Below are 15,381 nucleotides of genomic sequence, written 5' to 3'. Positions count from 1 at the left end.
AACTCACCCCAGCACACTCTGAGGCAGGCCTTGGAGACAGGAAGGACATCACCCTCTTCTGGTCTTCACCCCACCAGGGAAAGGACAGTGATGGACTGTGAGCTCTGTAGGAGGCTCCTGGTAAACAGCATCTGGTCAATCCACTGCTGCTTCTTGTTGAGAGATGCCCGCCAGATCTCTGGAATCACCAGCTGCATTTAAGGGAGAGAGAGAGAGAGGCAGGAAGGACATCACCCTCTTCTGGTCTTCACCCCACTGGGGCAAGTTCAGAAGCCTGGGGTGGATACAAGAGGGCCTGGGGTAGATCACCAGGGACAGGGGCCGAATGTGAGGCAGGAGGGAGCGCTGGAGGTACCTGTATGTCCAAGGGTTCATACCTAATACATACAGAGAATACATAAGTGACAGATATAGTACTAAGCATTCTCAGCACCATGACAGCAGATCTACAGCATGAAAGGTAAGTGACAGATACTAGATTTAGTTGTGTAACTAAAGGACAAAGAATGCATAGGCCTTTATGACAGATACAGGAAGGGAGTGTCATAATGGAAGGGGTTTCATCTGTAAAAAGTCCACACTGCATTTATGGAAAGCTGTGTAGCATTCAATACACGGACAAATAGTAAGATTAACACAATGCATATCTTCCATTATTGTAAAGTATGCTTGCAGAATGCCAAGGGAATTGAATAGCCTACCTAACATTGCAGAACCATATTCATGTGTAGATTGAAATGCAAGGCAAATGTTACGTTCCACAGTTTCTGTGTTGTTGTGGGTTTGTGTGTATTTCAGGAAATGGCATCCCGGGATGGCTGTTGGTCTGTAAAAGTTTTTTGTAGCCTCGTAGCCTGAAAGTATTTTGTAGCCTCTCCTGCAGAGGTATGTGTATGCCATAGGACTGAGTGTTTTTGGGTTATTGAAATTGTTCACTAAATTTGAATTATTCTGTTTCATTTGTTCCCAGAGGGGAAGGGGAAGGCACCTTGGGAGTGTTTAGGCAAGAGGCCTGCGGGCATACATAACCCGTAGTATTGAATCTGTCTATGCACACTAGGTAAGACCTGGGCGGATCACCTCCTGTATTTTGGTTAGCCGCCAGTTGGTGCTAAAGGTTAGGTAAGCTGTGGGAAGGCAGGTAAGGTAGGAGAGGGGACTTTTACTTTCTTTGCTTTGGTTCGGTCCAGCCCAGTTTCCCCACCTTAACGTGTTTAAGGAAGAATTAGATTCCCTGTAAACGGTATTTTTCCCTGCCGTCCTTCCCCGTACCTACGATCACATACCTTTTTCACTCCACGGGGAGTTGAGTTGTAGCAGGGTGTTGCGTTCCCTCCTCCAAGAGACGTACGTAACAGCAAATATCACCATTTTTACGCCATTAAACTAGATAACATTATACATGTATAAGCTAATCCATGACTGATACATGTTGAATAAAACTGTTATACACTGGAACCGAAAATAAACTACTGTACAGTAGCATGCTAAAGTTACTGTACTGTAGCCTGCATCACGTAAACACGAATTCACAACTTCACAGACGTCTTACACCATACAACAAAGCACGAATTTAAGCGATAGTATGCATTAAAATAGCTACGATTGTAAAAAATAGTATTGAAAATGCAGACAAGTGGCACCTGATTGTACCGGTAGTTACCGATACCAAACCAATGCTACGGGTATCATAGGTAGATGACTGCAGAAATTTAACTGTATAATGTTTTCAATTCACTTTTCCATTCTTCTTACAACTTCACAGATGTAGCAATAAGATGACAATCCATTTCATTCAACCTTATAAAAGATACTTCCTCTGTAACTCTCCGTTTGATGTAAACAATGATCCGATGAGGGGAAAGTGTCATGGCCGCCGTTTGCTTTTGGGGCGGAGCTAAGGTCAAAGGGCGAATATGATTGGACCACACGTGGTTGGATACGTTTTTTTGCGATTTTCTCGCATTGCCATTGGTGGATTATCGCTAGTTGAGACTGGCTAGACATCCGGTTGGCCTTAAACAGGAAAATAATGCGCAAAAGATTATAGCAAATTCGTGAAGCATCCTTATTTTGTCCCTCCCCTGGTTTTTTTAGACCTAAAACTTAGTTTACTGTGGTGGAGAAAACAGGGACTTCTGTGGATGTCCGCTGCCCTATAGTGTCATGTTGGATAAGTGCAACAGGACGGCTGAACTAAACATAAATCAAGTCACACACTGTGTCCCAATCGACAACAGGCAGAATTTCAAGGCAATATGTCAGAATTGGCGTGTTTTAATCCCAATTAAACTGCTGTTTTAAGGTGTCGTTATTTTATTAATTTTGAAGGCCTCGTCGATGTCTCCTTCACCGGGGAGGGTATCCCATAACACCTTGCGACAATTAGCGGAAATAATAAAATAAAAAAATGTCTGAATTAATGGCGGACAAAGTCCCCGGTTGGGAGAAAAATGTTCCAGAGGAATAGCGAATAACTTTGTGAAATGTACTTGTATTTATTCACCAAATTGTTTAAAAGCTCAACAAATTACTTTCAAGTGAATTTTTTATTCAAATGTTGAGTCAGTGCATTTTATCAGCCCGCTAGCCAAGCTAAGTTGGCATCGGATCCAAAAACTAGCTAGCAGGCGATCTCTTCCTGCATATCATCTGTTAAGAGATGAACTAAACTGACCAAGTGTAAAGTCAGCAATGTGGCAATTGTGAAGAGCCAGACATTTTTTTAACCCTGAATTGAGGAACTTGCTGGTCAGCTAATGACAAATGTAGCAAATCTATAAACATAATTCAGAGACTAAAGATGGCAACTGATGTGTTCATTTCACATGTGATTTAAAAACGTTGGAAATGTTTTTATTTATTTATTTCACCTTTATTTAACCAGGTAGGCAAATTGAGAACACGTTCTCATTTACAATTGCGACCTGGCCAAGATAAAGCAAAGCAGTTCGACACATACAACAACACATAGTTACACATGGAGTATAACAAACATACAGTCAATAATACAGTGAAAAATAAGTCTATATACAATGTGAGCAAGTGAGGTGAGATAAGGGAGGTGAAGGCAAATCAAATATATTAATAAATAAAAATATAAAAAAGGCCATGGTGGCGAAGTAAATACAATATAGCAAGTAAAAAAAACACTGGAATGGTTGGTTTGCAGTGGAAGAAGGTGCAAAGTAGAGATAGAAATAATGGGGTGCAAAGGAGCAAAATAAATAAATACAGTAGGTAAAGAGGTAGTTGTTTGGGCTAAATTATAGATGGGCTATGTACAGGTGCAGTAATCTATGAGCTGCTCTGACAGCTGGTGCTTAAAGCTAGTGAGGGAGATAAGTGTTTCCAGTTTCAGAGATTTTTGTAGTTCGTTCCAGTCATTGGCAGCAGAGAACTGGAAGGAGAGGCGGCCAAAGGAAGAATTGGTTTTGGGGGTGACCAGAGAGATATACCTGCTGGAGCGCGTGCTACAGGTAGGTGCTGCTATGGTGACCAGCGAGCTGAGATAAGGGGGGACTTTACCTAGCAGGGTTTTGTAGATGACCTGGAGCCAGTGGGTTTGGCGACGAGTGTGAAGCGAGGGCCAGCCAACGAGAGCGTACAGGTCGCAGTGGTGGGTAGTATATGGGGCTTTGGTGACAAAACGGATGGCACTGTGATAGACTGCATCCAATTTATTGAGTAGGGTTTTGGAGGCTATTTTGTAAATGACATCACCGAAGTCGAGGATTGGTAGGATGGTCAGTTTTACAAGGGTATGTTTGGCAGCATGAGTGAAGGATGCTTTGTTGCGGAATAGGAAGCCGATTCTAGATTTAACTTTGGATTGGAGATGTTTGATGTGAGTCTGGAAGGAGAGTTTACAGTCTAACCAGACACCTAGGTATTTGTATTTGTCTACATATTCTAAGTCAGAGCCGTCCAGAGTAGTGATGTTGGACAGGCGGGCAGGTGCAGGCAGCGATCGGTTGAAGAGCATGCATTTAGTTTTACTTGTATTTAAGAGCAATTGGAGGCCACGGAAGGAGAGTTGTATGGCATTGAAGCTCGCCTGGAGGGTTGTTAACACAGTGTCAAAAGAAGGGCCAGAAGTATACAGAATAGTGTCGTCTGCGTAGAGGTGGATCAGAGACTCACCAGCAGCAAGAGCGACATCATTGATGTATACAGAGAAGAGAGTCGGTCCAAGAATTGAACCCTGTGGCACCCCCATAGAGACTGCCAGAGGTCCGGACAACAGACCCTCCGATTTGACACACTGAACTCGATCAGAGAAGTAGTTGGTGAACCAGGCGAGGCAATCATTAGAGAAACCAAGGCTGTCGAGTCTGCCGATGAGGATGTGGTGATTGACAGAGTCAAAAGCCTTGGCCAGGTCAATGAATATGGCTGCACAGTACTGTTTCCTATCGATAGCGGTTAAGATATCGTTTATGACCTTGAGCGTGGCTGAGGTGCACCCATGACCAGCTCTGAAACCAGATTGCATAGCGGAGAAGGTATGGTGGGATTCGAGATGGTCGGTAATCTGTTTGTTGACTTGGCTTTCGAAGACCTTAGAAAGGCAGGGTAGGATAGATATAGGTCTGTAGCTGTTTGGGTCAAGAGTATCCCCCCCTTTGAAGAGGGGGATAACCGCAGCTGCTTTCCAATCTTTGGGAATCTCAGACGACACGAAAGAGAGGTTGAAAAGGCTGGTAATAGGGGTGGCAACAATTTCAGCAGATAGTTTTAGAAAGAAAGGGTCCAGATTATCTAGCCCGGCTGATTTGTAAGGGTCCAGATTTTGCAGCTCTTTCAGAACATCAGCTGACTGTATTTGGGAGAAAGAGAAATGGGGAAGGCTTGGGCGAGTAGCAGAGGGGAGGGCAGTGCTGTTGACCGGGGTAGGGGTAGCCAGGTGGAAAGCATGGCCAGCCGTAGAAAAATGCTTGTTGAAATTCTCAATTATAGTGGATTTGTCGGTGGTGACAGTGTTTCCTATCTTCAGTGCAGTTGGAAGCTGGGTGGAGGTGTTCTTATTCTCCATGGACTTTACAGTGTCCCAGAACTTTTTTGAGTTTGTGTTGCAGGAAGCAAATTTCTGCTTGAAAAAGCTAGCCTTGGCTTTTCTAACTGCCTGTGTATACTGGTTTCTAGCTTCCCTGAAAAGTTGCATATCACGGGGGCTGTTCGATGCTAATGCAGAACGCCATAGGATGTTTTTCTGTTGGTTAAGGGCAGTCAGATCAGGAGAGAACCAAGGGCTATATCTGTTCCTGGTTCTAAATTTCTTGAATGGGGCATGCTTATTCAAGATGGTGAGGAAGGCATTTAAAAAAAATATCCAGGCATCCTCTACTGACGGGATGAGATCAATATCCTTCCAGGATACCTCGGCCAGGTCGATTAGAAAGGCCTGCTCGCTGAAGTGTTTCAGGGAGCGTTTGACAGTGATGAGTGGAGGTCGTTTGATCGCTGACCCATTACGGATACAGGCAATGAGGCAGTGATCGCTGAGATCTTGGTTGAAAACAGCAGAGGTGTATTTGGAGGGCAAGTTGGTTAGGATGATATCTATGAGGGTACCCGTGTTTACGGAATTGGGGTGGTACCTGGTAGGTTCATTGATAATTTGTGTGAGATTGAGGGCATCCAGCTTAGATTGTAGGATGGCTGGGGTGTTAAGCATGTTCCAATTTAGGTCGCCTAGCAGCACAAGCTCTGAAGATAGATGGGGGGCAATCAGTTCACATATGGTGTCCAGAGCACAGCTGGGGGCAGAGGGTGGTCTATAGCAGGCGGCAACAGTGAGAGACTTGTTTTTAGAGAGGTAGATTTTTAAAAGTAGAAGTTCAAATTGTTTGGGAACAGACCTGGATAGTAAAACAGAACTCTGCAGGCAATCCTTGCAGTAGATTGCAACACCGCCCCCTTTGGCCGAAATGCAGCTAACCAGCTGTACTCTGTTCAATCTAGGCATGCTAGCCAGCCAAGTTATTTGTACATTCTTACATGATCAGTCAATACAGATGGCGATATAGTTGTTTCATCTTACCGCTCAAAGGCATTGCATGCAGCCGTCTATATTCGTATTCCCCGTGGACCGGTTCATACAGAAAAACATTCTGCTGCAAGGCGTCGATTTTCTACAGAACTCGATTTAATATCGAAGGCGGATAAAAACGGAAAGATATGCCTACTTTATGAAACACCGTTTTCCACCACCACGAGTGTATAGCTGATTACATACAATGCCTACAACTTGATCAAGCCTATGAATATGCAAAACTGTTTACAAAACCATTGCACATTAATAAAGGTAGTTGAAGGTTCTCAGCAACTTGAACCAACACTGAAATTTGAGCAGTGAAGTTAATTCCCCCCCTTATGTTTCTGCTCTGTTCTCCTCAGGTTGAAGCACATCCCTCCCCATCACCCAGACAGATGTAAAGAAGTTGGGAACCTCCGGTCCAACAGGAACATCACCCTCTCCCAGGAGTTAGTTAGGAGTTTAATCAGCAGCATCACTGTGGTTAGATGGAAGTAGATCCACACATTGTTCTCTATCATGCAGAATTGTCCGCTCATTATAACTCATAAAGCTCATTGTAAAATACAGATGTGGGTGATTTCTGTCCCAGGGTACTGCACTGTGGACACGTTATCTTTCCTGCCAGCCCAGCACAAACACCTTGTTCAACTATTCATGGTCCTCAATGTAGATCACAATTAGTTGAATGAGGTCAGAAAGGGTCTGGAACAAAGAATACGTAACTGTCATGAGCCTTCATGTACCCAACAAGCTTCAGAGTGTTGGAGGTTCATCTCCTTGATGTCCCTCACTTGGGGATGACTTGTTTTGTACAATGGACTGTGTTCGAAGGGTTCATGCACAGATACAGGAAACCAATAAGAGTTTATTATATTAAAAATGACCAGTGCTGATGTCTCCCCACGGTTCTGGTTTGGCGGCTTGGACAGGATGCAGTTCATCTGTCTAATCCCCTGCAAGGAGAAACACAATCATGGTGATATCCTGGGAGGTCTACCCCGGGGGTTGGTGATAGAGGGGAGGTACGTGCCGTGACGTTGGCTCCCTCTGCTGGGAGAACCCGGAATGGAGACTCTGATGGCAGCAATTAGGGGAGAGTACCAACCAGCCGTGCAGGCCGCCTAAATGGAGCGCTGCGGGGGAGGAAAAGAGAGGAGGGCGAGAAGCTCCCGGGGTACGGAACCGAATACGAGGAGGCGGCCCTGAAGAAGGATCGAGCTAAGTTATGTTGTTATGTTTATTTTATGATGTCAAGTAAAGGTGTTTTCTGATAGGGAGGTTCTGTCTCTGTGCACACAAACACAACACGGTTTTACCACATAATGTATTCATTTAATATATATTCCTGTTTGATATGCATGCATATCATTAATTTGGACATGTTCTCCTTTATAATATGCCAGGGTTTGTTTCGTATCCAACACATTTAGCTTACATTGTGATGAAGTAGTGTTGCAGGACTCCAGTTCCGTCTCCAGACCACATAATGAGTGTCTTGGTGTCGGATACATTTGCGTCCATCTGTCCAAGAGTGTTTCTCATCCATTCTCGTCTAATTCTACTCATTCGTGATATTGGAATATTTTGGGAGGTGATGATTGACAGTCGACTCCTGATACTTTGTATAAGTGAAAACTCTCTGAAGTGAACTAAATTTGTTTTTCTAGTCACAATTCAATAACATTCTCCTGATAACTGCATTTCCTGGTTTAGTGCAAGCCAGTGTTGTAGTACTTGGAGTCCAGTATCGAGACCACAATTTGAGTGTCTCGGTCTTGACTCGGCGTCGGACAGTGAGGACTCATAATTTTAAAAACTCCTAATTATCATCTTCCATTCTGTCAGCGCATAAAACCGCTTTGTCAAATATATACACTCCTTTTTGAAACACATCTTAAGTCTGGATTGTGAAATTGTGACTTTTTGTGTGAGTTAAACGTATGAACTTTTAAAAAAGTTTTAATGTCTGACTGATGTTTCTGCAGCTTGAAGATGTAAATGCCCAACGTGACATGGAGGTAGATTATAAAGGTGTAAGAGTCAACGTGACATGGAGGTAGATTATAAAGGTGTAAGAGTCAACGTGACATGGAGGTAGATTATAAAGGTGTAAGAGTCAACGTGACATGGAGGTAGATTATAAAGGTGTAAGAGTCAACGTGACATGGAGGTAGATTATAAAGGTGTAAGAGTCAACGTGACATGGAGGTAGATTATAAAGGTGTAAGAGTCAACGTGACATGGAGGTAGATTATAAAGGTGTAAGAGTCAACGTGACATGGAGGTAGATTATAAAGGTGTAAGAGTCAACGTGACATGGAGGTAGATTATAAAGGTGTAAGAGTCAACGTGACATGGAGGTAGATTATAAAGGTGTAAGAGTCAACGTGACATGGAGGTAGATTATAAAGGTGTAAGAGTCAACGTGACATGGAGGTAGATTATAAAGGTGTAAGAGTCGACCACCAGGCTGCGGATGCAGACTACGATGAAACAACATGGATATGGACAGAAGTCACCTTTTCCCATGTTAGTACGTGATGATGATACCAAGAAGTCAACGTTCACCCTGACAAACGCCGTTCCCCACAGGAAAGATCCTTCAACCGAGGCAGATGGTGTAAAATGGAGTGCAGAGTCAGAGAAGCTCTTGTGAAGAACTGTAAGGATGCTAACGACCAGACAACAGTCTATGGTGACTGGAGCAGTTCTCAACAACATCAACAACGATCTGAACAACAGAGTCCCAGATCTCCTGTGGACAGCCTGAATAACATGCTGAACCATCATTATGGTGGGGGTGTCCAGTCCACCCCTAACCCTACCACTACCCCCTAACCCTACCACTACCCCCTAACCCTACCACTACCCCTAACCCTACCACTACCCCCTACTCCCTACCACTACCCCCTAACCCTACCACTAACCCATAACCCTACCCCTAACCCTACCACTAACCCCTAACCCTACCACTACCCCCTACTCCCTACCACTAACCCCTAACCCTACCACTAACCCCTACTCCCTACCACTACCCCCTAACCCTACCACTACCCCCTAACCCTACCACTAACCCCTAACCCTACCACTACCCCCTACTCCCTACCACTAACCCCTACTCCCTACCACTACCCCATACTCCCTACCACTACCCCCTAACCCTACCACTAACCCCTACTCCCTACCACTAACCCCTAACCCTACCACTACCCCCTAACCCTACCACTAACCCCTACTCCCTACCACTACCCCCTAACCCTACCACTACCCCCTACTCCCTACCACTAACCCCTAACCCTACCACTAACCCTACCACTACCCCCTAACCCTACCACTAACCCCTACTCCCTACCACTACCCCCTAACCCTACCACTAACCCCTAACCCTACCACTACCCCCTACTCCCTACCACTAACCCCTAACCCTACCACTAACCCTAACACTACCCCCTAACCCTACCACTACCCCCTACTCCCTACCACTAACCCCTAACCCTACCACTAACCCCTAACCCTACCACTAACCCCTAACCCTACCACTACCCCCTAACCCTACCACTAACCCCTAACCCTACCACTAACCCCTACTCCCTACCACTAACCCCTACTCCCTACCACTACCCCCTACTCCCTACCACTAACCCCTAACCCCTACCACTAACCCCTAACCCTACCACTAACCCCTAACCCTACCACTACCCCCTAACCCTACCACTAACCCCTAACCCTACCACTAACCCCTAACCCTAACACTACCCCCTAACCCTACCACTAACCCCTAACCCTACCACTAACCCCTACTCCCTACCACTAACCCCTAACCCTACCACTAACCCCTAACCCTACCCCTAACCCTACCACTAACCCCTAACCCTACCACTAACCCCTAACCCTACCCCTAACCCCTAACCCTACCACTAACCCTACCACTACCCAATAACCCTACCCCTAACCCTACCACTAACCCCTAACCCTACCCCTAACCCTACCACTACCCCCTAACCCTACCACTAACCCCTAACCCTACCACTAACCCCTACTCCCTACCACTACCCCCTAACCCTACCACTACCCCCTAACCCTACCACTACCCCCTAACCCTACCACTAACCCCTAACCCTACCACTACCCCCTAACCCTACCACTAACCCATAACCCTACCACTAACCCCTACTCCCTACCACTAACCCCTAACCCTACCACTACCCCCTAACCCTACCACTAACCCCTAACCCTACCACTACCCCCTAACCCTACCACTACCCCCTAACCCTACCACTAACCCCTAACCCAACCACTAACCCCTAACCCTACCACTAACCCCTAACCCTCCCACTAACCCCTAACCCTACCACTAACCCCTAACCCTACCACTAACCCCTAACCCTCCCCCTAACCCCTAACCCTACCACTAACCCCTAACCCTACCACTAACCCCTAACCCTACCACTAACCCCTAACCCTACCACTACCCCCTAACCCTACCACTACCCCTACTCCCTACCACTAACCCCTAACCCTACCACTAACCCCTACTCCCTATCACTAACCCATAACCCTACCACTAACCCCTAACCCTACCACTACCCCCTAACCCTACCACTAACCCCTAACCCTACCACTAACCCCTACTCCCTATCACTAACCCATAACCCTACCCCCTACTCCCTACCACTACCCCCTACTCCCTACCACTAACCCCTACTCCCTACCACTAACCCCTAACCCTACCACTAACCCCTAACCCTACCACTAACCCCTAACCCTACCACTAACCCCTAACCCTACCACTAACCCCTAACCCTCCCCCTAACCCCTAACCCTACCACTAACCCCTAACCCTACCACTAACCCCTAACCCTACCACTAACCCCTAACCCTACCACTACCCCCTAACCCTACCACTACCCCTACTCCCTACCACTAACCCCTAACCCTACCACTAACCCCTACTCCCTATCACTAACCCATAACCCTACCACTAACCCCTAACCCTACCACTACCCCCTAACCCTACCACTAACCCCTAACCCTACCACTAACCCCTACTCCCTATCACTAACCCATAACCCTACCCCCTACTCCCTACCACTACCCCCTACTCCCTACCACTAACCCCTACTCCCTACCACTAACCCCTAACCCTACCACTAACCCCTAACCCTACCACTAACCCCTAACCCTACCACTAACCCCTAACCCTACCACTAACCCCTACTCCCTACCACTAACCCCTAACCCTACCACTAACCCCTAACCCTACCACTAACCCTACCACTACCCCCTAACCCTACCACTAACCCCTAACCCTACCACTACCCCCTAACCCTACCACTAACCCCTAACCCTAACACTAACCCCTAACCCTACCACTACCCCTAACCCTACCACTAACCCCTAACCCTACCACTAACCCTACCACTAACCCCTAACCCTAACACTAACCCCTAACCCTACCACTACCCCCTAACCCTAACACTAACCCCTAACCCTAACACTACCCCCTAACCCTACCACTAACCCATAACCCTACCACTAACCCCTACTCCCTACCACTAACCCCTAACCCTACCACTAACCCCTAACCCTACCACTAACCCCTACTCCCTACCACTAACCCCTAACCCTACCACTAACCCCTAACCCTACCACTAACCCTACCACTACCCCCTAACCCTACCACTAACCCCTAACCCTACCACTACCCCCTAACCCTACCACTAACCCCTAACCCTAACACTAACCCCTAACCCTACCACTAACCCTACCACTACCCCTAACCCTACCACTACCCCTAACCCTACCACTACCCCCTAACCCTACCACTAACCCCTAACCCTACCACTACCCCCTAACCCTACCACTAACCCCTAACCCTACCACTACCCCTAACCCTACCACTAACCCCTAACCCTACCACTAACCCTACCACTAACCCCTAACCCTAACACTAACCCCTAACCCTACCACTTACCCCTAACCCTACCACTAACCCCTAACCCTACCACTAACCCCTAACCCTACCACTACCCCCTACTCCCTACCACTAACCCCTAACCCTACCACTACCCCCTAACCCTACCACTACCCCCTAACCCTACCACTAACCCCTAACCCTACCACTAACCCCTAACCCTACCACTAACCCCTAACCCTACCACTAACCCCTACCCCTACCACTACCCCCTAACCCTACCACTAACCCATAACCCCCCAGATCAGTGTCCAAAAGGTGATATTCCGAGAGCGCTTCTCCTCAAGGATCGGGATGTACGTGATCATTGTGTCTATGATGATGACTGTTCCTCTGTGGGGGTCAAAGGTTATTACCTACCTGTTGTATTTGTTTCTGTGCTGGTGATGATGATGTAGTGACATAACCACCAGGAACCTGTGACATCATCAGGTCAAGCAGGTAATAATGGACCTGGTTTAGTCTGACCTGAGATTCACGCTGTGATCAACATTCACTATTAATGACAATACTTTCTGAACTATCAGCACAGTAGACTACTGTACTACCCTGTTTAATGTAGACTACTGTACTACCCTGTTTAATGTAGACTACTGACCTGCTGTAGTAGACTACTGACCTGACCTGCTTTAGTAGACTACTGACCTGCTTTAATAAACTACTGACCTGACCTGCTTTAGTAAACTACTGACCTGCTTTAATAAACTACTGACCTGACCTGCTTTAGTAGACTACTGACCTGACCTGCTGTAGTAGACTACTGACCTGACCTGCTTTAGTAGACTACTGACCTGCTTTAATAAACTACTGACCTGACCTGCTTTAGTAAACTACTGACCTGCTTTAATAAACTACTGACCTGACCTGCTTTAGTAGACTACTGACCTGACCTGCTTTAGAAGACTACTGACCTGCTTTAGTAGACTACTGTACTGACCTGCTTTAGAAGACTACTGACCTGCTGTAGTAGACTACTGACCTGACCTGCTTTAGTAGACTACTGACCTGACCTGCTTTAGTAGACTACTGTACTGACCTGCTTTAGAAGACTACTGACCTGCTTTAGTAGACTACTGTACTGACCTGCTTTAGAAGACTACTGACCTGCTGTAGTAGACTACTGACCTGACCTGCTGTAGTAGACTACTGACCTGACCTGCTTTAGTAGACTACTGACCTGACCTGCTGCAGTAGACTACTGACCTGACCTGCTGCAGTAGACTACTGACCTGACCTGCTTTAGTAAACTACTGACCTGACCTGCTTCAGTAGACTACTGACCTGGCCTGCTTTAGTAGACTACTGACCTGCTTTAATAGACTACTGTACTACCCTGTTTAATGTAGACTACTGACCTGACCTGCTGTAGTAGACTACTGACCTGACCTGCTTTAATAAACTACTGACCTGACCTGCTTTAGTAAACTACTGACCTGCTTTAATAAACTACTGACCTGACCTGCTTTAGTAAACTACTGACCTGACCTGCTTTAGTAGAATACTGACCTGACCTGCTTTAGAAGACTACTGTACTGACCTGCTTCAGTAGACTACTGTACTGACCTGCTTTAGTAGACTACTGACCTGACCTGCTTTAGTAGACTACTGTACTGACCTGACCTGCTTTAATAGACTACTGACCTGACCTGCTGTAGTAGACTACTGTACTGACCTGACCTACTTTAATAGACTACTGACCTGACCTACTTTAGTAGACTACTGTACTGACCTGCTTTAGTAGACTACTGACCTGACCTGCTTTAGTAGACTACTGACCTGACCTGCTTTAGTAGACTACTGGCCTGACCTGCTGTAGTAGACAGCTGTATTAGTTGTAAACAAACATTGTATACCCTCAAAACATGGTTAAAACTATAATTTTGATATCATGGATTGTCAGTCATTGCATCAGAAGCTCTGTCTATGAATTTGAGAGTGTTTACATTTCTCCACCCCTTATCCCTCAGCTGTTAACCCAAACAGTGACGGGGTGAGACAATGTGTTATTGTTTGAGCTGCATATTGCCCCTGTATACTGTAGGTAGTCTAGAGGTTAGAACGTTGTGACAGTAACTGATAGGTTGCTTGTTCTAGTCCCTGAGAAGGCAAGGTGGAAACATCTGCCGTTCTGCCCTTGAGCAAGGCATTTAACCCCCAACAACAGTGACTGTTCCCTGGGTGCCTTGGATGTTGATTAAGGCTGTCCCCCCCACCTCTCTGATTCAGAGGGCTTGGGTTAGATGCAGAAAACACGTTCGGGATGAATTCCTTCAACTGACTAGGTTTCCCTTGTTCCCCTTATCGGTATGTCAAGTTCTGTTTGTTATATCACTGTAACCATAGAGATCCTACTTTATTTTCTAAATGTAATCAATCTTCTTCTTGGAAGGAATAAAATATCTGTAATGAAGCATTTGAAAGTCTGGTGTTTTGTACGTATGGCTTGTAAATGTAGCCAAGTGATTCCCATATGAGACAATTCAACATTGGAGAAATGTATTTGAGCTAAAAATAGTGATTATTGAAAGTTCTCTTTTAGTTGTCAGTTATTCCAAAGATGGTTTAGTATTGTTTTGTACGGTGTTTATTCTATACAAGAGCAAGGTAATGTTGATTAGTTAGTCTTTACTTCAGCATAACTCTGTAGTACGCATACAGCTCCATTCAGCGCGTAGTAAGTCATGCCTAACTTGGCTCACTAGTACTATATAGTATCACACTCAGATACACAGAACAGCAGCGCCATCTAGTGGCGACATCTCGCAACAAGTATGAAGATGTATAGAAACTGTCCAATAGAAATCCCCGATCACACTTCTAGGCGATGTCATGGCAACGTTGGCTAGCTAAGTTAATGCGCAGAAAACAACATTGATTCAAACAGTTTGAGCCCTGTGGGGCATATGAAGGCTATCAAATCAAAGACAAAGGCACAAATTAAATGTATTTACCTTTATTTAATTAAAAATAATTAAAGAGCAGCAGTAAATAACAAGAGCAGCATAGAAGGGGGACAATGCAAATAGTCTGGGTAGCTATTTGACTAGATGTTCAGGAGTCTTATGGCTTGGGGGTAGAAGCTGTTTAGAAGCCTCTTGGACCTTAACTTGGTGCTCCGGTACCGCTTGCCATGTGGTAGCAGAACGAACAGTCTATGACTGGGGTGGCTGGAGTCTTTGACAATTTGTAGGGCCTTCCTCTGACACTGTCTGGCATAGAGGTCCTGGATGGCAGGAAACCTGGACCGTACACACATCCCTCTGTTGTGCCTTGCGGTCGGAGGCCAAGCAGTTGCCATACCAGGCAGTGATGCAACCCGTCAGGATGCTCTCGATGGTGCAGCTGTAGAACATTTTGAGGACCTGGG

General features: G+C 46.0%; 1 long non-coding RNA gene across 1 annotated transcript; it reads right to left on the bottom strand.

Annotated features, from left to right (window-relative positions):
• Positions 1-1,870, bottom strand: LOC120041749. The gene is made up of 3 exons (XR_005475937.1): positions 1,801-1,870; positions 1,287-1,386; positions 1-377 (listed from the first exon to the last, which is right to left on the bottom strand). It is a non-coding gene; the product is annotated as an uncharacterized LOC120041749 (long non-coding RNA).
• Between the last annotated feature and the right edge of the window lie 13,511 nt (positions 1,871-15,381).

Source organism: Salvelinus namaycush, unplaced genomic scaffold (genome assembly GCF_016432855.1).
Source record: "Salvelinus namaycush isolate Seneca unplaced genomic scaffold, SaNama_1.0 Scaffold526, whole genome shotgun sequence".
NCBI lineage: Eukaryota > Metazoa > Chordata > Actinopteri > Salmoniformes > Salmonidae > Salvelinus > Salvelinus namaycush.
Note: the sequence above shows the minus strand (reverse complement) of the source record. Positions and strands in the feature narration are given on the sequence as shown.